We start from the raw sequence: 24471 nt of genomic DNA on the forward strand, positions 1-24471 counted from the left end.
TGTATAACAGCAGTACTTTTCAATGATGTCCTGGGCACCACGGTACCACCATTGCTATTTCTGATGTCTGATTTCTCAAGACTTGATAGGTAAATTTTAGTAGAGATCACTATAAGAGAATTCGTAATAGTTCAACTATTTCGGAAGGTAATTAAATAGAGGCACACCATTATATAACTTTGACTGCACTTGGAACTCTACTCTCAGGTTACTTTATGCAGTCTGATTGCACATTTTACTTGTCGTATAACAAACTCAGTGAACATAACAAACTACAATAAGATCAAAAGTATTCTCATAACCTTCCTTAAACAGCAGATAATAACTTTCACTGATACAAATAATTAATTATGCACACACGATATTGAGTTCCCTCTGCACTCACTGATCTGTGAGTCCTGTTTGAGATAGAATGTGCTCATTGTCTTCTCCTATTCAAGAAAGCACTGTATCTGCACAAGAAGTGACCGGTAAATTTCAAACATCCAACTCTCTGTTACCATACAACTCAATACAGAGATTACATGATCGTCTGGTAATAAAAACCTTTCATATAACCTAACCGATCATCTTAACATTTAAAAAGATGGCTGTAACTGTAACAGTCATCATGTTGTTGACTAGGTATCAAAGAACTGGTTGCCCTTAATAACGGCAGCTAGGAAAGATGGTACCAAAAGGTTTAGTTTACAATTGTTACACAGCTAAACCTCGGGATTAAGCTTGGGCCAATTTGAGTAGTTATTGGAGTCCAAGAAGACCTGGAATCTGATTCAACTGTTTCCTGTATGTATTAATATGTACACATTGTACATCATTTATTGAAAATTGAAATCAATTAATATACAGTTTATTTGGTTTCCAGTTTGTGTGTGTTTTACAACAATTCGTAAGTACAGAAGGATATAAAACACGAGTCTTGCACCATTGACTAAATATCGAAAAGGATCTTCAATTTTACATGAAGAAATAAATTTGCTAATTCTTACCCATACGAATTAAATGACATACCAATATATAAAACTTGTTGGGAATAATTGCCCACCAAGTATCAAAGATGTTGGCGATCACAGTATAACAGTGATACTGTAAATGCATTGAGAGACCGATGTAGGGATTTTGTTCTTAAACACTTTATCTTGAATTCATCAAAAAAACTCGAAGTCTTTTGTACTGATAGTAACGTTTGACTTACCAAAACCCATACACAATTTATATGTTGTCAACCCACACGTAACATTAAGAGTTTTACCTGGTCGTTTGGATTAGTATTCTCCTACAGCTGGGCACAGCCAGCATACACAGCAGATCCTTGATAGCACAGCAGCTCCAGAAGAGGTGACCTTGGTTCTTGTGCAGACAGCATGCAGGTGCAGCAGATCAGAGTGATGGCACAGAACTAATGTTCTTGAGAGCAGTAATGGAGTTATGAAGGAGAGAGTGAGGGAACCTGTTTTTAGATAGCAGTTCTACTTTAGTTAGCTTTTCTATTTTGATGTTTATTTTTGCGTGCCCTTGTTCTCATTATAGTAGGGTGCATATCCCTACTACCTAGAACAGCTAGGGTGATTGCATAAGGAGCTGATGAAGATGCAGCTCCCAAGGGAGAGTTTGCATGCATACATGCCACAGTGATCCTTCAATGTAGATGCAATATCTTTGGCACTTATATCCATGTAGGAGGGCACACTGGCTGATTGGATTAGGGTTAGGGTTTGACTAAGTCAACTAGGGTGACCAGAGACATTATATCTTCCCTCTTCTTCCTATACTATGTTGATTGGAAAGCTTAGTTTTGAGCCTATGCATTGTAATTTTCTTCTTTCTAGCTCAAAATAGAATAAAGATGCAAATTTGAGAGGTTATGATTCATGTGTTTTAACTATTCATAATTTCCAGCACTATGTGTTTGTAGATTAACATAACTCAGATTTGTTGTATTGATTGAAGTGTTTGAATTTTAAGCTCCCAGCCTTAGGGTTAATATTTTCTAAATGCAGTATCTACTTACCATGGTTTGAAGTTTAACATGGTATTATAGCAGATTCACTAAAGTCCTGCAAATCCATGTACGGCATGGGCTGCTCCCTGTGAAAGGGAGTTGTCAGAGGATTTCAGCAGGTGCAATGTCCAAATTTTAGTGAGTGAAACAAATCCAGACTTGTGATAACTTGATAAGTTGTTGGCTGAGATACACAGAAGCTTCTAGTGATTGGAAGATTGTTAGTGTCCTGACATAAGCAATATGCACCTAGGATAGGTTGCAGATCTGATTTATTTGAGTTTATCTGTTTGTTCAAGTGCGCTATTAGGGGTTAAAGCAACGGCCGAATTTGGCCTTTGAAAGAGTCACATGTTGGAGGGCACTTCTGACTCTACACCGAGTGAGTGCAAGTTGCAGAATCTCTTGGATAAAGTTGACTGTGGTATATTCTGAATATGGAAATTGCACATCCCACCAATCCTGAGGAATTGACAAAACATGCTAAGAAATTGGGGTAAAGCAAATCATCCTTGATTCGGTGAAGGATTACTTCATCTCTCACATCATAAAGAAGAAATGTTTGAGGCCTTCGTCACAATGTTGCACGAAGCAGGGACGAAGCGGGGACGTTTTTTGGAAGTGGGGACGCGGAAGTGTCATTTTCCAAAAATCTAGGAAGCGAAGCGTCTGCTATATATATATATATATATATATATATATATATATATATTTGCATTTATACTCAAAACAAACATCCCAAATACCAAATTAGTTGTAGAAGACATGAAAACATGCATATTTTTGCATAAATCAAGATAGATATGGCATCCATGATTCCATTGTAGTTACTAGTATGTACATCAACCATCTATATTCTAGCGATTACAAACATACATCAAATTTTTAAGCATATTATAAAACATAAAACATTTAAGCATATTATAAAACATAAACCATAGAGCATATTATGATTTATCTAGCAAGTGAGCAACTGTCAACATTTGTCATGTCCAAAATTCAAATAATAATGTTTACAAAATATGTCACTTGGTCACCGCCAAGACAAAAAAGTTTTAAAATTCAAATTCACAAGCCTACAAGTCTAATGAGTAATCTATGACAAAAGTAGTAAATTGTGAATATATCTACTAATCTCTCCTCCTTCCACCACGAAGAGAACGTGGCGGCGGGCCTCCTCTTGTGCTTCTTCCCTTCTATTCCTACTCCCCCTTGCCATCATTAAAACCAAGAGGGGAATGATACATAGAAGCCAAAAGAACACCGTCTTGGAATATGGATATAGGTGGTGGACAACCTGCAAGTAAAGGAGCAAGTAGAAACAATGGGAAAGAGTAGGAGAGGGAGGAGAAAAATACAAAAAAAATGTCAAAAAAATAAGGGAGTTTGAGGTTTGAACTTAACTCTTTAGCTCTTGTAGATGAAGTCCTCCAAGCTCCTCCTCCTTCTCCTAGCTCCTCCTCCTTCACTCCTCCAAGCTCTCCTCTCTTCTCCTCTCTTTTCCTCTCCTCTCCTCTCTTCTCTTCTCCAACTCTCATAAACTCAAAGTGAGCAAATGAGGAATGAATGGAGGCTTTATTCCCTTCATTCCTCACCCTAACCTCACCCTAACCCAAGGTGGACCCACCCCCTTTATGCCAAGTCAGCTAAAAAAAAAAAAAATCGCATTTCTTCCCTTTGCGCGGTGCTTTTCCGGAATCATACGAAACCTTACGGGAAGCGTACGCTTCGCACTCCGAAGCGCCGTACAAATCACGCTTCGAAGATTCGGAAGCGCGCTTTGGAGGAAAGCTTCGGAAATATCCAGGAAGCGTCCAAAATAGGCAGAACCTTACGGGAAGCGTACGCTTCGCACTCCGAAGCGCCGTACAAATCACGCTTCGGAGATTCGGAAGCGCGCTTTGGAGGAAAGCTTCGGAAATATCCAGGAAGCGTCCAAAATAGGCAGAACAGTGCTTTTGAATTTTGGAGTCGCACTTCCGAGGACGCTTCCTATACGAATCCATACGGGACGCGCTTTGGGCCTTAGAACCGGGGGGGGACGCTCTCTGCAACATTGCTTCGTCATGTCGTACCGTAGTGTCAACATGTCCCATAAGATACTTCTAAGGAACAAGCTCACCAATACCCACATGACCAAGACCGAAGGGCCAAACTCCATGTGTGTCATCTTATTAATGGAAGCTGATATTTTTCTTGGATCCCTCTCATCGAGAGGTGTAGGATTGATCTAAAGATCATCTGATTCCGATAAGTATTCATGGAGATATGAATTTATTTGTATTATGGGACAATTCGTCAAGGTCGGCTAGCAACCAAATATACCCCACTTGTGCTCAACGTTTTACTATAAAAGGAGGAGGTCTTCAAGTCATTTAGACACACACTCTTCTTGTGATCTCTTCCTCTCCACATGTCTTTGGGTCTTGGTGGGAGGAGAGATACTAAGAGCATACGCTGGCCTAAGTCTCATAATGTCCTAGCCACAGTAAGGAGGATGCCCTAGCAGCAGATTAGCCGCAGTTAAAGGAGGAACATCTAGACGCAGTCAAAGGGAATATGCCATGCCCTAATCCGCAATCCAAAAGAGACCTTAACGCTGTCATGGAGGAGAGAAGAAGTCCAAACGCTGACCTAAAGAGAGATGCCCTAACTGTTGTTCTATACGAGATCAAGGCACAGTCAAAAGAGAAGGCTCAACGCAGTCAAGGAGGGAACTCTATCAGCAGTTAAGGGTGGCCCTCATTCACTATTAAAGAGGCACCTATACGCTGTCCTAAGGTGCCCTAATCCGCAGTAGGTTGAGCCCTTACTCACAGCTAAGCAGTGATCCTATTCCGCAGCAACTCGGCACTAATACGCAGCTAAGATGAGGTTCTATACACGGCTTATATAGGCCCTAAATGAAGGCCCTATCCACAGCTACAGAAGGCCTAATCCGCTGCCTTATCTGCTTCCCTAGCTGCTGTTTATCTAGCCCTTAATCCGCAGTCAAGAGACCTTACACGCAGTTAAAAGGGAGGCCTTAAACTTCAGTAAAAGAGAACCCTTAGACACAGTCAAGGAGAAACTCTTAACCACAGCAAGAAAGGGTCTTATCACTACATGAATAAGCCTGTAAGGACAGCATGTTTGCTGTGATAAAAGAAGTTGTTTATCGTATGCCTTAAGGACTGTTTGATAAGCCATAGTTATACAGTGAAGAAAAGATTTGAAGTCTGCTCCTTAATGTGTTGCATTAATGATGTTTATGTAATTGTTTTGAGGACATTTACTTCTGAGTTGCTATGTGCTAGGCCATAGGCCATAGCATCATAGCAAGGGTCTCTTAGAGCTGCTCTTTTGGACTGTTTAGTGATTATGAAGGGAGTTTAGGTCTGCCTCAGGTACCCTCATCAGATCAGCAAGCTTATACATGGGTCAGCTGCAAGCATGTAGAATCATGGACAGCAGCAAGTACAGTGCAGCAAGTACATTGGGACAGCCGTAAGCATGGTGCAGCAATGGCACTATGTACAGAAATGATAAACACTGGGACAGCAGCTGCATGAGGTCCCGGATTGTGATGATAGGTGCAGCATGGTGCAACACGGTGAGCTACAGCACATGGATGAGATGCAGCACAATGATAGGTGAAGGAGTCACCTTGGAGAATTAGTTGAAACAGCATGTTTTCAACTGATCTCATGTAGAGATGATCTATTCTCTTATCTAGAAAGTCAAAGTGTTGACTTCTGTTGTAAATGTACTGTCTCTCTCCCTCTCTTTGCTGAACTATTGAAGAACATAGAAAAAGAATTGATCAAGGGTTTCCCCACATTGGGGTTTGTCCCTGGCTAGCGCCACATCTTGTGTCCTCTTGTCTTGGCTTGTCTTCTGCGATTTATGTTTATGTTCTATCTGCAGTTTACTTTAATGCTGATGTGATTGCTAATTTGGAAAAGATATTAATCTAACTGTGAAAATTGAAATAAATTGCTCTAAGCATAGAACATACCTAAAATTAACATGGTATCAGAGCTGAGGTGAAGACAATGCACAAGCAAGAGTGAAAGTGCAATCACCAAAGACAATTGGGAAAGGACAAAAGGATCAATGGATTCCTCATCCCTCTTCAAATTCACCAAGGGTGAAGTCGAAGCAGAGAATATTATCAAAATGGCATAGCAGAAGTTTCTGATGGCCTACCTAAAGATCACTTCAATGGGAAGTCCGGATCTAAGGGTGGAAGGAAAGGCAGATGCCTTGGTTGTAATAAGTTCGGCCATTATGCAAAGGAGTATCCAAATGGCAGAGATACATCTCTTAATGAAGATAACAATCATTCCAGGGACATTTTCAATGATCAAAGGAATGACAGGTAATGCAGGTCATCAAGGAAATGGCCGACTCTTCAAAGAAATCAAGGAACCCCAGGTATGAAGAATCAAATGTTGTTTTCGATAAGATAAAGAAGCGTTATCTTGTATTGGCCCTCTCCTTCAGATTCTTTGGGAATCTAGCTTATTGATTGTAGTGCTTCAAGGCACTTCATCAGATAGAAGGGTGCACTCTCTAATTTGGTAGAGATGGAAACAATCATGGGATTATACTTGGAGCCGATGCCACCTATCCCGAAAAGGGTGTAGGGAATGTTACCCCTCTCAATTGAATGAGGGTAACTCGATTCATTTATAGAATCTCTTTTATGTACGTGATCGCAAGAAGAACCTGGTGTCCATTTCAGCAATGGAAGTCAAAGGTTACGAGGTGGCACTCATCGATGGAAAGGTACGTGTTTGAAAATAATTTTCAAAGATGTTTTTGAGTTCAGGGTTGTAGGAAGTCCATTGGGGACCATGTCCATTGACACATAGCACCGAAGGTCTGCGAGTCAGATGGTGACAAGGATGCTTGAATTCAAAAAGAGCATGAAAGCACATGTCTGAGATGTACCGAAGGAAAATCTCACAAGGGGACCATTCCCCCCATATAGCAAGTCCACAGGTTTGGAACAACCCGAGGGATTTGAGATTCATGATCAGGTATCTCACGTATGCAGGTGGAAGGAAGCCCTCTATGGCTTGAAGCAAAACACCCCGGGAGTAGTATGAGAGAATTGATCGTTGTCTGATGAAGCTGACTCACTAGTAGTGAAACCGATCCAAACATTACCCGAAGGTTGTGGATGATAGACCTCTCATAACAGCACCTTACGACGACGACCTATTTCTGACAGGTGCAGACCCTCTCATTTGCAGAAGTAAGAGGGAGTTGGATTCCGGATGTGGAATGATAAACTGCAAGCCTGTGACTACCTCGAGGATCTTAAATTTCAGAAGTTATATGGTAGTGATGTCGGACCAGATTTTGGAAATGCTTCTGAGTTTCATAAACTCATTCGCGTTGATGTTCTTGGTGAACTTCCGTCCGGACATATGTTTTGCAGTTAGCATGGTGAGCTCATATTTGGTTGAGTCTCACTAGATTGGTGCCAAGAATCTTCTGAGATATCTTCGGGGCACAATCTCTCATGGATTGAGATACACTGCCGGAAATATGAAACTGCAATTCGAATGCTAACTGGGCAGGCAGTGTGGACAAACACTAGTGCACTTCTTAGTGCCAGTTCTCTTTGGATTCTGCTTTGATATCATGGATGAGCAGGAAGCAGAATTCGGTTGTTATAAGCACCGCCGAGACCGAATACATAGTTACGAGTATGATCTCGTGTGAAGCTACATGGTTGCAGAAGCTCTTAAGTGAGTTGTTTGTACACATGATGAATACCACTGTGATTCTCTGTGACAACCAGAGGGGGGATTCAATTATTGAGGAATCCTGTAATCGATGATTGCTCCAGCAGATAGACATCAGATACTGCCTTATCTAGGATATGGTAAGTCGATGAGCGAGGAGGCTCCATCGCATTGAGACTGATGTACAGGTCGCAGACATTTTGTCAAAGCCTCAGGAAAGATCAAATCTGTGATTTTCCCGAACGACTTGGAGTCGTTGAGAGACCTTTGTAAAAGGGTCCTGCATGTTGCATACATTGAGCTCTGGGAGCTCTGGGGGGCTTGGGGTACTTACTGGAGCGACATGTGACCACAGGGCGACTCACCATCCCCTGGTGGTGCACTATGTACAGGGTGAAAAATTCAACCTTCCCCTGTGACACCCCGTGGCGACTGTGGAACAGGATGATTGGTTCTCTTGTGGGCCAGGATGATTCGTTCTCCGTGGCGACTGTGGAACAGGATGATTAGTTCTCTTGTAGTCCAGGATGATTAGTTCTTCGTGGCATCCACTGGACAGGATGATTCGTTCTCCTATGGACAGGATGATTAGTTTTCCTGTCGAGGCATCCTACCCATGCAGTCTGGGACTCATGGGAAGTACCTCTTATCTAATCAATGAGCAGTGAAATGAGGATAGGGACCATGGTATACTACCGATGGACGCATCGTTGTATCTACCGTACTCCCTATGCTAGGATGACCTCCATTGATCTGGGATCAGTATGAGTGGTTTGAGACACTCTCTTGTGATATTGATCTGGGATCAGTATGAGTGGTTTGAGACACTCTCTTGTGATATTGATCTGGGATCAATAAAACTGACTTCGGGTCAGTAAGAGTGATGTGACACACTCTCTTCAGATGAAACTGACTTCGGGTCAGTAAGAGTGATGTGACACACTCTCTTCAGATGAAACTGACTTCCAATCTATGGAGAATGGTATGAGACATTCTCGATCAATTCTTCTTCTTCATGGTTCAGCAAAACAGAGCAGAGCAAAGCAGCGCAGGGCACCGATGGCAGAGATAGTACAGTTGTACAAATGGATCAACGAATGGAGTTCTCCCTAGTTGAGAGGGAGTGTTAAAATTGGCAACTAGGACCAAAATCCATGTGGGTCATCTTATTAATGGAAGCTGATATTTTTCTTGGATCCCTCTCATCAAGAGGTGTAGGATTGATCTAAAGATCATCCGATTCCAATAAGTATTCATGGAGATATGAATTTATTTGTATTATGGGACAATTCGTCAAGGTCGGCCAGCAACCAAATATACCCCACTTGTGCTCAACGTTTTACTATAAAAGGAGGTCTTCAAGTCATTTAGACACACACTCTTCTTGTGATCTCTTCCTCTCCACATGTCTTTGGGTTTTGGTGGGAGGAGAGATACTAAGAGTATACGCTGGCCTAAGTCTCATGATGCCCTAGCCGCAGTAAGGAGGATGCCCTAGCAGCAGACTGCTGCAGGTAAAGGAGGAACATCTAGACGCAGTCAAAGGGAATATTCCATGCCCTAATCCGCAATCCAAAAGAGACCTTAATGTTGTCATGGAGGAGAGAAGTCATCCAAACGCTGACCTAAAGGGAGATGCCCTAACTGCTGTTCTATACGAGATCAAGGCACAGTCAAAAGAGAAGGCTCAACGCAGTCAAGGAGGGAGCTCTATCAGCAGTTAAGGGTGGCCCTCATTCACTATTAAAGAGACCCTTATATGCTGTCCTAAGGTGCCCTAATCTGCAGTAGTTTGAGCCCTTACTCACAGCTAAACAGTGATCCTATTCCGCAGCAACTAGGCACTTATACGCAGCTAAGAGGAGGTTCTATACACGGCTTATATAGGCCCTAAATGAACGCCCTATCCACAGCTACAGAAGGCCTAATCCGCTGCCTTATCTGCTTCCCAAGCTGCTGTTTATCTAGCCCTTAATCCGCAGTCAAGAGACCTTACACGCAGTTAAAAGGGAGGCCTTAAACTTCAGTAAAAGAGAACCCTTAGACACAGTCAAGGAGAGACTCTTAACCACAGCAAGAAAGGGTCTTATCACTACATGAATAAGCCTGTAAGGACAGCATGTTTGCTGTGATAAAAGAAGTTGTTTATCGTATGCCTTAAGGACTGTTTGATAAGCCACAGTTATACAGTGAAGGAAAGATTTGGAGTCTGCTCCTTAATGTGTTGCATTAATGATGTTTTTATGTAATTGTTTTGAGGACATTTACTTTTGAGTTGCTATGTGCTAGGCCATATGCCATAACATCATAGCAAGGGTCTCTTAGAGCTGCTCTTTTGGATTGTTTAGTGATTATGAAGGAAGTTTAGGTCTGCCTCAGGTACCCTCATCAGATCAGCAAGCTTATACATGGGTCAGCTGCAAGCATGTAGAATCATGGACAGCAGCAGCATGGTAAAGCATGGACAGCAGCAAGTACAGTGCAGCAAGTACAGTGGGACAGCCGTAAGCATGGTGCAGCAGTGGCACTATGTACAGAAATGATAAACACTGGGACAGCAGCTGCATGAGGTCCCGGATTGTGATGATGGGTGCAGCATGGTGTAACACGGTGAGCTACAGCACATGGATGAGATGCAGCACAATGATAGGTGAAGGAGTCACCTTGGAGAATTAATTGAAGCAGCATGTCTTCAACTGATCTCATGTAAAGATGATCTATTCTCTTATCTAGAAAGTCAAAGTGTTGACTTCTGTTGTAAATGTACTATCTCTCTCCCTCTCTCTGCTGAACTATTGAAGAACATAGAAAAAGAATTGATCAAGGGTTTCCCCACATTGGGGTTTGTCCCTGGCTAGCGCCACATCTTGTGTCCTCTTGTCTTGGCTTTGTCTTTTGCGATTTATGTTTATGTTCTATCTGCAGTTTACTTTAATGCTGATGTGATTGCTAATTTGGAAAAGATATTAATCTTACTGTGAAAATTGAAATAAACTGCTTTAAGCATAGAACATACCTAAAATTAACATGGTATCATAGCTTAGGTGAAAACAATGCCCAAGCAAGAGTGAAAGTGCAATCACCGAAGATAGTTGGGAAAGGACAAAAGGATCAGTGGATTCCTCATCCCTCTTCAAATTCACCAAGGGTGAAGTCGAAGCAGAGAATATTATCAGAATGGCGCAGCAGAAGTTTCTAATGGCCTACCTAAAGATCACTTCAATGGGAAGTCCGGATCTAAGGGTGGAAGGAAAGGCAGATGCCTTGGTTGTAATAAGTTCGGCCATTATGCGAAGGAGTGTCCGAATGGCAGAGACACATCTCTTGATGAAGATAACAATCATTCTAGGGACATCTTCAATGATCAAAGGAATAACAGGGAATGCAGGTCATCAAGGAAATGGCCGACTCTTCAAAGAAAGCAAGGAACCCCGAGTATGAAGAATCAAATGTTGTTTTCGATAAGATAAAGAAGCGTTATCTTGTATTGGCCCTCTCCTTCAGATTCTTTGGGAATCTGGCTTATTGATTGTAGTGCTTCAAGGCACTTCATCGGATAGAAAGGTGCACTCTCTAATTTGGTAGAGATGGAAACAATCGTGGGATTATACTTGGAGCCAATGCCACCTATCCCGGAAAGGGTGTAGGGAATGTTACCCCTCAATTGAATGAGGGTAACTCGATTCATTTACAGAATCTCTTTAATGTACGTGATCGCAAGAAGAACCCGGTGTCCATTTCAGCAATGGAAGTCAAAGTTTACGAGGTGGCACTCATCAATGGAAATGTACGTGTTTGAAAATAGAATTTTCAAAGATGTTTTTGAGTTCAGGGTTGTATCAAGTTGTAGGAAGTCCACTTGGGGACCATGTCCATTTACACATAGCACTGGAGATTTGTGAGTCAGATGGTGACAGGGATGCCTGAATTCAAAAAGAGCATGAAAGGACATGTTGAGATGTACCAAAGGAAAATCTCACAAGGGGACCATTTCCAGCCCAAGGGGTTTGAGATTCATGATCAGGAATCTCACGTATGCAGGTGGAAGAAAGCCCTCTATGGCTTGAAGCAAAACACCTCGAGCGTAGTATGAGAGAATTGATAGCTGTCTGATGAAGCTGACTCACTAGGAGTGAAACCGATCCAAACCATTACCCGAAGGTTGTGGATTATAGACCTCTCATAAAGGCACCTTATGACGATGACCTATTTCTGACACGTGCAAACCCTCTCATTTGCAGAAGTAAGAGGGAGTTGGATTCCGGATGTGGAATGATAAACTGCAAGCCTGCGACTACCTCGAGGATCTTAACTTTCAGAAGTTATATGGTAGTGATGTCGAACCAGATTTGGGAAATGCAGCAATGCCTCGTTTCATAAACTCATTCGCGTTGATGTTCTTGGTGAACTTCCGTCCGGACATATGTTTTGCAGTTAGCATGGTGAGCTCATATTTGGTTGAGCCTCACTGGATTGGTGCCAAGAGTCTTCTGAGATATCTTCGGGGCACAATCTCTCATGGATTGAGATACACTGCCGGAAATATGAAACTGCATGATTATTCGAATGTTGATTGGGCAGGCAATGTGGACGAACACTAGAGCACTTCTCAATGTTGGTTCTCTTTGGATTTTACTTCGATATCATGGATGAGCAGGTAGCAGAAGTCGGTTGTTATAAGCATCGTCGAGACCGAATACATAGCTACAAGTATGATCTCGTGTGAAGCTAAATGGTTGCAGAAGCTCTTAAGTGAGTTGTTTGTACACATGATGAATACCACTGTGATTCTCTGTGACAACCAGAGGGGGGATTTGATTATTGAGGAATCATGTAATCGATGATTGCTCCAGCAGATAGACATCAGATACTGCCTTATCTGGGATATGGTAAGTCGATGAGCGAGCAGGCTCCATCGCATTGAGACTGATGTACAGGTCGCAGAAATTTTGTCAAAGCCTCAAGAAAGATCAAATCTGTGATTTTCCCGAACGACTTGGAGTCGTTGAAAGACCTTTGTAAAAGGGTCCTGCATGTTGCATACATTGAGCTCTGGGAGCTCTGGAGGGCTTGGGGTACTTACTGGAGTGACATGTGACCACAGGGCGACTCACCATCCCCTAGTGGTGCACTATGTACAGGGTAAAAAATTCAACCTTCCCCTGTGACACCCCGTGGCGACTGTGGAACAGGATGATTAGTTCTCCTGTGGGCCAGGATGATTAGTTCTCCTGTAGTCCAGGATAATTAGTTCTTCGTGGCATCCACTGGACAGGATGATTCGTTCTCCTATGGACAGGATGATTAGTTCTCCTGTCGAGGCATCCTACCCATGCAGTCTAGGACTCATGGGAAGTACCTCTCATCTGATCAATGAGCAGGGAAATGAGGATAGGGACCATAGTAGTACTATCAATGGACGCATCATTGTATCTACCATACTCCCTATGCTAGGATGACTTCCATTGTTCTGGGATCAATGAAACTGATCTGGGATCAGTATGAGTGGTTTGAGACACTCTCTTGTGATATTGATCTGTGTTAATTTTAGGTATGTTTTTTGCTAGAGCAATTTATTTAATTTCTTTTCCATATTAGCAATTACATCAGCATAAAGTAAACTGCAGATAGAACATGACTATAAATCGCAGAAGACAAGCCAAGACAAGAGGACACAAGATGTGGCGCTAGCCAGGGACAAACCCCACAATGTGTGGGGAAACCATTGATCAATTCTTCTTTTATGTTCTTCAAAGTTCAACAGAGAAAGAGAGAGAGATAGTACATTTACAACAGAAGTCAACACTTTGACTTATCTAGATCTAGCATAGATCATTTCGTATAACGATGAGATCAGTTGAAGACATTCTGCTTCAACTGATTCTCCAAGGTGACTCCTTCACCTATCATTGTGTTGCATCTCGTCCATTTGCTGCACCACTGCATATGGCACCATGTTGTACTAATCATGATTATCATCATGCTATCCACGCTACCCATGATCTCTTACATCATTCTGTTGTCCAATGCTCATATCATCATGCTGCCCTTACTATCCTTCTGTATATCAACCTTAGCTGCTTGTTATGGCTTGCAGCCTAGCAAAGCAGCTAGGCTATCCTTCACGCAGTCCCATTATTTTCTTATCACTGTCTCAGCGTTCTTCATAAACATGCTAGACAACAATTATGACTGAAGCAGATTATATATACCTGACACAATGAAGCGTATATATGACTGTGTCTAGATGACTGTGTTCCATACCGCGTATGATCCCATGACTGTGTGTGACTGCGTGGTATATTATATGAATGCCTAGCGTATATTTTCATATATACATAATGCCCAGCGTATATATCCAACATATATACTTCCAACGTATATACATAATGCCCAACGTATATACTTCCAGCGTATATACATAATGCCCAGCGTATATACATAATGCGTTGTATGGACTGCGTGGTAGTGTTGTGCGTTGTATGGACTACGTATAGCGTGGTTCCATATTGCGTATATATATGTGGTTTCATATAACGTGGTTCCATATTCATATGACTGTGTATAAATGAACGTGAACAGCTTATAGATATATAACATGAACAGCGTTTGATATATAACATGAACAACATTGGATATATAACATGAACAACGTTTAATATATGAACAACGTTTGCATACATATGATTCCATGCACAGCGTATAGGTCTCACCATGAACAGGCCTACGCTATCTGCGGCATTTTCATCACGTTGACTGCTGCTTCAATCTAGACATTGCCAGGACTGCGTTTCACCATAATGCCACAGCGTTCACCATGACTGCGTTTCACCATAATGCCATGGCTGCCTAGATTACACGCTGCCTGTTGTTCTACGCTACCAGATCTGTAAGGCAACATAGGTTTCTTCTTGGACTGCGTTATGAGATCTTGAGCCTTCCTGTTGCTGCGTATTTAGTGACAGCTTCTAGGGTTTCTTCCATAGCAGTGTTTAGATCTAGATCATTATGCTACTGCGGCTAGGGCATCATAGCAAATACTCTTAGCATTTTCTCCTTCTCCAAAAACCCAGACGTGGAGAAGAGATCACATGAAGAGTGTCAAAATGACTTCAAATCCTCTTCTATTTATACCAAAACGTATAGGTTGAATAGACATGATGTTTGGGCTTCTTGAGCGTACATAAGTTGCTAGTCGGCTAAATAATAAATCCATAATCAAAATAAATTCATATCTCCATAAATACTTATCGCAATCGGAAGATCTTTAGATCCATCCTACACCTCTCGACGAGAGAGATCCAATAAAAATATCAGCTACCATAAATACGCTGACCCACATGGAGTTTGGCCCTAGTTGCCAATTTAACACTCCCTCTCAACTAGGGAGAACTCCATCCGTTGATCCATAGTCCAACTGTACTATCTCTGCCATCAATGCTCTGCCCAGCTCTGCTCTTCTCTGCTCAACTCTGTTGGCTCTGCTCTGCTCTGCTCAGCTCTGCTGGCTCTAGCCCTGCTCTGCTCAGCTCTGCTGGCTCTGCTCTGCTCTACTCAGCTCTGTTGGCTCTGCTAGCTCTGCTCTACTCTGCTCAGCTCTGCTAGCTCTGTTCAGCTCTGTTGGCTCTGCTAGCTCTGCTCTACTCTGCTCAGCTCTGCTAGCTCTGTTCAGTTCTGCTGGCTCTGTTCTTCTTTGTTGGCTCTGCTCTCCTGGCTCTGGCTCTGCTCAACTTAGCTCTGCTGAACTATGAAGAAGAAGAATTGATCGAGAATGCCTCATACCATTCTCCACTGACCCGAAGTCAGTGTCAGAATGCGTACCACTGGTCCCAGACCAGTCTCAACCAACCCAAAGTCAGCGTCATAGTGGGTACCACTCCTACTACTGGTCCCAGACCAGTGTCAACCGACCCGAAGTCAACGTCATAGTACGTACCACTCTCCCTGGTCCCAAACCAGTCCTGTACTAACACGTAGTCAGTCTCAGAGTATGTACCACTAGTCCCAGACCAATCTCAACCGACCCGAAGTCAGCGTCATAGTAGGTTTAACTCCTACCACTGGTCCCAAACCAGTCCACTGACTCAAAGTCAGTCTCAGAGTGTGTACCACTGATCCTAGACCAGTCCTTAACCGACCCGAAGTCAATGTCATAGGGGGTACAACTCCTACCACTGGTCCCAGACCAGTATCATTGATCCCAGATCAATGAAGGTCATCCTAGCATAGGGAGTAAGGTAGATATAGCGATGTGTCCATCGATACTACTATGGTCCCTATCCTCATTTCCCTGCTCATTGATCAGATGAGAGGTACTTCCCATGAGTCCCAGACTGCATGGGTAGGATGACTCGACAGGAGAACTTAATCAATCTCGTCCTCACAGGAGAACTAATCATCCTGCTACAATCGCCATGGAGAACACATCATCCAGGCCTCACAGGAGATCTAATCATCCTACTACATTTGTCATGGAGAACACATCATCCAGACCTCACAGGAGAACTAATCATCCTGCTACACAAGAGAGCGAATCATCCTGTTCCACAAGAGAGCGAATCATCTTGTCCCACAAGAGAGCGAATCATCTTGTCCCACAAGAAAGCAAATCATCTTGTTCCAGTGTGCACCACCAAGGGGAGGGTGAGTCACCCTGTGGTCGTATGTTGCTCTAGTAAGAACCGCAAGCCCCTAGAGCTCAATGTATGCAACATGCGAGACCCTTGTACAAGGGTTTCTTGACGACTCCAAGTCGTTTGGGAAAATCACAGATTTGATCTTTCCCCGGTGCTTTGACAAAGTGTATCGACCTGTACATCATCTTAATGCGGTGGAGCCTCCTTGCTCGTCGACTTACCATATCCCAGATAAGGTAGTATCTGATGTCTATCTGCTGGAGTAATCGTCGAATACGGGATTCCTCAATAATCAAATCCCACCTCGGTTGTTACAGAGAATCATAGTGGTATTCATCATGTGTACAAACAGCTCACTGAAGAGCTTCCCCAACCAGGCAACTTCATACGAGATCATACTCGTAGATATGTATCCGATCTCAGCGGTGCTTATGACAACCGACTTCTGCATCCTGCTCATCCATGATATCGAAGCAGAATCCAAAGAGAAACACTAAGAAGGGCTCCAGTGATCCTCCACAATGCCTGCCAAGATAGCATTCAAATAATCATGCAGTTTCATATTTCCAACAGTGTATCTTAATCCATGCGAGATTGTGCCTTGAAGACATCTTAGAAGATTCTTGGCACCAATCTAGTGAGGCTCAACCAAATATGAGCTCACCATGCTAACTGTAGCGCATATGTCTGGACGGAGGTTCTCCAAGAACATCAACGTGAATGAGTTTATGAAACTCAGAGGCATTTCCCAAATCTGGTCCGACATTACTACCATATAACTTCTTGAAAGTTAAGATCCTCGAGGTAGTCACAGGCTTGCAGTTTATCTTTCCACATTCGGAATCCAACTCCCTTGTCTTCTACAAATGAAAGCGTCTGCACCTGTCAGACATAGGTGCCGGTATGAGAGGTCTGTCATCCACAACTTTCGAATGGTTTGGATCGATTTCACTCCTAGTGAATCTCAGCTTCATCAAACAGTTGTTGATCCTCTCATACTATGCCCGAGGTGTCTTGCTTCAAGCCATAGAGGGCTTTCTATCACCTGCATGCATGAGATTCTTGATCATGAATCAAACTCCTCGGGTTGTTCCAAACCTGTGGACCTGTGGCATGAGGGGGATGGTCCCCTTATAAGATTTTCCTTCGGTATATCTCAGACATGTACCTTCATGCTCCTTTTTGAATTCAAGCTTCCCTGTAACCATCTGACTCACAGACCTCCGGTGCTATGTGTCAATGGACATGGTCCCCAATGAACTTCCTGTAACTTAATACAACCCTGATCTCAAAAGCATCTTTGAAAATTCTATTTTCAAACACGTACCTTTCCATCGACGAATGCCACCTTAAAACCTTCGACTTCCATTCCTAGGGTTCCTTGCTTCCTTGAAGAGTCGGTCGTGTCCTTGATGAATTGCATCTCTGCAATTCGGACACTTCTTCGCATAAGGGCCGAACTTATAACCAAGACATCTGCCTTTCCTTCCACCCTTAGATCCGAACTTCCCAATGAAGTGATCTTTAGGTAGGCCATAAGAAGTTTCGCTGCGCCATTCTATTAATATGCTCTGCTTCGTCTTCACCCTATGTGAATTATGAGGAACTCATTGATCCTTCTGTCTTGTCCCAACTGTCTTTGGTGATTGCTCTTTCAATCTTGCTTGGGCATTGTCTTCGCCTCAGCTCCGATGCCATGTTAATTTTAGGTATGTTCTATGCTAGAGCAATTTATTTAATTTCTATTCCATATTAGCAATCACATCAGCATAAAGTAAACTGCAGATAGAACATGAATATAAATCGCAAAAGACAAGCCAAGACAAGAGGACATAAGATGTGGCACTAGCCAGGGACAAACCCCACAATGTGTGGGGAATCCCTTGATCAATTCTTCTTTTATGTTCTTCAAAGTTCAGCAGAGAAAGAGAGAGAGATAGTACATTTACAATAGAAGTCAACACTTTGATTTATCTAGATCTAGCATAGATCATTTCGTATAACAATGAGATCAGTTGAAGACATTCTGCTTCAACTGATTCTCCAAGGTGACTCCTTCACCTATCATTGTGCTGCATCTCGTCCATTTGCTGCACCACGCTGTACTAATCATGATTATCATCATGTTGTCCACGCTACCCATGATCTCTTACATCAATCTGTTGTCCAATGCTCATATCATCATGCTACCCTTACTATCCTTCTGTATATCAGCCTTAGCGGCGTGCTATGGCTTGCAGCCTAGCAAAGCAGCTAGGTTATCCTTCATGCAGTCCCATTATTTGCTTATCACTGTCTCAACGTTCTTCATAACCATGTTGGACAGCAGTTATGACTGAAGCAAAGTATATATACCTGACACAATGAAGCATATATATGACTGTGTTCCATATCGCGTATGATCCCATGACTGTGTATGACTGCGTGGTATATTATATGAATGCCCAACGTATATTTCCAGCATATATACATAATGCCCAGCATATATATCCAACGTATATACTTCCAGCATATATACATAATGCCTAGCGTATGTATCCAATGTATATACTTCCAGCGTATATGCATAATGCCCAGCGTATATACATAATGCGTTGTATGGACTGCGTGGTAGTGTTGTGCGTTGTATGGACTGCGTATAGCGTGGTTCCATATTGCGTATATATACGTGATTTCATATAACGTGGTTCCATATTCATATGACTGTGTACAAATGAACATGAACAACTTATAGATATATAACATGAACAGTGTTTGATATATAACATGAACAGCGTTGGATATCTAACATGAACAGCGTTTGCATACATATGATATGCACAACGTATAGGTCTCACCATGAACAGGCCTACGCTATCTGCGGCATTTTCATCACATTGACTGTTGCTTCAATCTAGACATTTCCAAGACTATGTTTCACCATAATGCCACAGCATTCACCATGACTGTGTTTCACCATAATGCCATGGTTGCTCAGAGTACACGCTGCTTGTTGTTCTACGCTGCCAAATCTGTAAGGCAACGTAGGTTTCTTCTTGGACTGCATTATGAGATCTTAAGCCTTCCTATTGCTGCATATTTAGTGACAGCTTCTAGGGTTTCTTCCATAGCAGTGTTTAGATCTAGATCATTATACTACTGCGGCTAGGGCATCATAGCAAATACTCTCAACGTTTTCTCCTTCTCCAAAAACCCAGACGTGGAGAAGAGATCACATGAAGAGTGTCAAAATGACTTCAAATCCTCTTCTATTTATACCAAAATGTATAGGTTGAATAGACATGACATTTGGGAGCCTACATAAGTTGCTAGTCGGCTAGCTAATAAATCTATAATCAAAATATATTCATATCTCCATAAATACTTATCGGAATTGGATGATCTTTAGATCAATCCTACACCTCTCGACGAGAGGGATCCAATAAAAATATCAGCTGCCATAAATAAGTTGACCCACATGGATTTTGGCCCTAGTTGCCAATTTAACAATCTGGGATCAATAAAACTGACTTCGGGTCAGTAAGAGTGATGTGACACACTCTCTTCAGATGAAACTAACTTCGGGTCAGTAGAGAATGGTATGAGACATTCTCAATCAATTCGTCTTCTTCATGGTTCAGCAGAACAGAACAGAGCAGAGCATAGCAGTGCAGGGCACCGATGGTAGAGATAGTACAGTTGGACATATGGATCAACGGATAGAGTTCTCCCTAGTTGAGAGGGAGTGTTAAAATTGGCAACTAGGGCCAAAATCCATGTGGGTCATCTTATTAATGGAAGCTAATATTTTTCTTGGACCCCTCTCATCGAGAGGTGTAGAATTGATCTAAAGATCATCCGATTCTGATAAGTATTCATGGAGATATGAATTTATTTGTATTATGGGACAATTCATCAAGGTCGGACAGCAACCAAATATACCCCACTTGTGCTCAACGTTTTACTATAAAAGGAGGAGGTCTTCAAGTCATTTAGACACACACTCTTCTTGTGATCTCTTCCTCTCCACATGTCTTTGGGTTTTGGTGGGAGGAGAGATACTAAGAGTATACGCTGGCCTAAGTCTCATGATGCCCTAGCCGCGGTAAGAAGGATGCCCTAGCAGCAGACGAGCTGCAGTTAAAGGAGGAACATCTAGACCAGTCAAAGGGAATATGCCATGCCCTAATCCGCAATCCAAAAGAGACCTTAACATTGTCATGGAGGAGAGAAGAAGTCCAAACGCTGACCTACAGGGAGATGCCCTCACTGCTGTTCTATACGAGATCAAGGCACAGTCAAAAGAGAAGGCTCAACGCAGTCAAGGAGGGAGCTCTATCAACAGTTAAGGGTGGCCCTCATTCACTATTAAAGAGGCCCTTATACGTTGTCCTAAGGTGCCCTAATCCGCAGTAGGTTGAGCCAGTGTGGAAAAAGTCTGCAAAAAATCCCAATTTAATCCTAAAAACACGATTTTTTGAACTAAACGATTTAATCCCCCGACTTTTTGGCGACTTTTTCACAAAGGAAAAAATCCCCATCTTTTCCTTATACTCCCGATTTAATCGAGAGTCGACCCAAAAAGTCTGCCTCCCTTCCCAGGCCGCGGATAAAGAGGCCGCAAAAGTGAAAAAACTGTAAATTGAAGCTTCCATCCATGCATTTTCAAGTTATTGCATTGTATTGTTTGTCATACTTCTTGCAAGAATAGCAGTCTCATTTGTAATCTGTTAGTTTTGAGGTTAAGATATGTTTTTGTTTTCCAAGGAAAAACAAATCTTTATACCTCATATTTCTAGTTAGAAAGCAAAGTATACATTGGCTAAGCCTTCAGGCTTTCAGTGATCCAGACTCTAACAGCCACTACCCCTTCAAAAGATTACAAAAGTACCAAAAGGACAAGCATACAACAGTCTTCCGTAGAAAGAACCCCACACCATCAAAAACATTATTACAGTTGTTGAATGCTTCCAGAAGAAAAAACAAAGAAGAGGTCATGAAGATCAAATAGCAACAACCTGTCCAAAAAAAACAAAACCAGTGCCTCAAAAAAGAATCCATTTTTCAGACAGGAACAAAGTATCTGTGAAATCTTGTGACAACAAATATCCTTCCTGCAATGAGAGCACGTTTGAAAGGGAATCTTCTTAAGTGGTGAACTCCCTATAAATGTGGGGAAAGGTTATGTATTAGAAGTAGATTTTACCTCCAAGAGTTTTTGAATAATATATGCCAAGGCTAGGTTAGCAATCTGACATCTACTGTTTTCTCAGAAAATAAGCAGCTTGGAGTCACCAAGCATTAATTTTCACATCTACTGTGATACTCACTGTTAATTTTCATTGGACCTACCACCTGACACCTTATTATGCAAGCATAATACAATCTACTGAATAAATGAATGACTTATTTCTTAATACAATTAGCAGAAACAAAAATTAAAAGGGGAAGAGGATCTCAATGACTGATTACTTGATGACTTTTAGATGACTCATGATATACATTTATTATATTTTTTGTTGATATTTTGACTCTTGAGAGTTGAGACTTAGACAGTACCCAAAATTCAGGAGTTGATTCACTATTTTGATATGTGATGTAGCACTAGACTTCATATACATATTATATATTAGCTTTCTTTACATGTTTAAGTGGAAATGCATTTATTTGATGTTGTGGATACTCTAGATGTTAAAAAAAAAAAAATGAGTAATTTTGTGTTTTTTTAATTTTGCATACTTGTTGCCGACTTTTTCAAAAAACTCCCGACTTTGACGAGTTTTTCAACTTTTGGACCCTTGTCGAATTAATCCCGACTTTGACTTTTTCCACATTGGGTTGAGCCCTTACTCACAGCTAAACAGTGATCCTATTCCGCAGAACTGGGCACTAATACGCAGCTAAGAGGAGGTTCTATACACGGCTTATATAGGCTCTAAATGAAGGCCCTATCCGCAGCTACAGAAGGCCTAATCCGCTGCCTTATCTGCTTCCCTAGCTGTTGTTTATCTAGCCCTTAATCCGCAGTCAAGAGACCTTACACGCAGTTAAAAGGGAGGCCTTAAACTTCAGTAAAAGAGAACCCTTAGACACAGTCAAGGAGAGACTCTTAACCACAGCAAGAAAGGGTCTTATCACTACATGAATAAGCCTGTAAGGACAGCATGTTTGCTGTGATAAAAGAAGTTGTTTATCGTATGCCTTAAGGACTGTTTGATAAGCCACAGTTATACAGTGAAGAAAAGATTTGAAGTCTGCTCCTTAATGTGTTGCATTAATGATGTTTATGTAATTGTTTTGAGGACATTTACTTTTGAGTTGCTATGTGCTAGGCCATATGCCATAGCATCATAGCAAGGGTCTCTTAGAGCTGCTCTTTTGGACTGTTTAGTGATTAGGAAGTTAGTTTAGGTCTGCCTCAGGTACCCTCATCAGATCAGCAAGCTTATACATGGGTCAGCTGCAAGCACGTAGAATCATGGACAGCAGCAGCATTGTAAAGCATGGACAGCAGCAAGTACAGTGCAGCAAGTACATTGGGACAGCCGTAAGCATGGTGCAGCAGTGGCACTATGTACAGAAATGATAAACACTGGGATAGCAGCTGCATGAGGTCCCAGATTGTGATGATGGGTGCAGCATGGTGCAACACGGTAAGCTACAGCACATGGATGAGATGGAGCACAATGATAGGTGAAGGAGTCACCTTGGAGAATCAGTTGAAGCAGCATGTCTTCAACTGATCTCATGTAGAGATGATCTATTCTCTTATCTAGAAAGTCAAAGTGTTGACTTCTGTTGTAAATGTACTATCTCTCTCTCTCTGCTGAACTATTGAAAAACATGGAAAAAGAATTGACCAAGGGTTTCCCCACATTGGGGTTTGTCGCTGGCTAGCGCCACATCTTGTGTCCTCTTGTCTTGGCTTCTCTTCTGCGATTTATGTTTATGTTCTATCTGCAGTTTACTTTAATGCTGATGTGATTGCTAATTTGGAAAAGATATTAATCTAACTGTGAAAATTGAAATAAATTGCTCTAAGCATAGAACATACCTAAAATTAACAAATGTTGATTGGAAAGTTTAGTTTTGAGCTTATGCATTGTAATTTTCTTCTTTCTAGCTCAAAATAGAATAGAGATGCAAATTTGAGTGGTTATGATTCATAATTTCCAGCACTGTGTTTGTAGATTAACATAACTCAGATTTGTTGTATTGATTGAAGTGTTTGAATTTTAAGCTACCCAGTCTTAGGGTTAATATTTTCTAAATGCAGTATCTACTTACCATGGTTTGAAGTTTAACATGGTATTAGAGCAGATTCACTAAAATCCTCCAAATCCATGTACGGCATGGGCTGCTCCCTGTGAGAGGGAGTTGTCAGAGGATTTCAGCAGGTGCAATGTCCAAATTTTAGTGAGTGAAACAAATCCAGACTTGTGATAACTTGATAAGTTGTTGGCTGAGATACACAGAAGCTTCTAGTGATTGGAAGATTGTTAGTGTCCTGACATAAGCAATATGCACCTAGGATAGGTTGCAGATCTGATTTATTTGAGTTTATCTGTTTGTTCAAGTGCGCTATTAGGGGTTAAAGCAACGGCTAAATTTGGCCTTTGAAAGAGTCACATGTTGGAGGGCACTTCTGACTCTACACCGTAATGCAGAAATTTCTTGACAACAGACTTATTTATATAAATATTTTATTAAAAGACGAAATTATAGATCATGAGTGTTTACAAATGGGGTTCCTGGTTTATATACCGCCATGGGCACCCTTTGGGGAAAGGGCATGATCTTATGATCATGCCCTTTCGTCTAATTTAACTGAAAATTAAATAATAAACCTAATCTAACTAATTTTTACATAACATTGTCTTCTTCTCGAAAGAATGCTTTGTCCTCGAAGCATATGTAACGACGGATGTTGTTGACAAAATGCTTCATTCTCCCAAGAAGCTTCTTCTTCGAGTAAGTCCTTCCACTTGATCAGATATTCCTTGATAGTACGATATCGAAGCTTTCTTTCTCTAGTAGACAAAATACCTTCTGGTTCTAAAATGACTCTTCCCTCATCATCTAAGGATAGAAGCGTTGTTTGCACTGTTTGATTGTT

The 24471-nt window shown here is 41.8% G+C and overlaps 1 protein-coding gene across 3 annotated transcripts in view; it reads right to left on the reverse strand.

Annotated features, from left to right (window-relative positions):
* Positions 1 to 421: 421 nt before the first annotated feature.
* Positions 422 to 24471, reverse strand: part of LOC149225653 (uncharacterized) — a 108669-nt gene continuing 84619 nt past the window's right edge. For all 3 annotated transcript variants that reach the window (XR_016247684.1, XR_016247686.1, XR_016247685.1), the window contains one exon: positions 422 to 452. The gene's annotated coding sequence lies outside the window, so the exon portion shown is untranslated. The remainder of the gene's footprint in view (positions 453 to 24471) is intronic.

The sequence above is a fragment of the Pinus tabuliformis genome, chromosome J (genome assembly GCF_031772625.1).
Source record: "Pinus tabuliformis cultivar Carrire ecotype Pingquan chromosome J, CPIR1, whole genome shotgun sequence".
NCBI lineage: Eukaryota > Viridiplantae > Streptophyta > Pinopsida > Pinales > Pinaceae > Pinus > Pinus tabuliformis.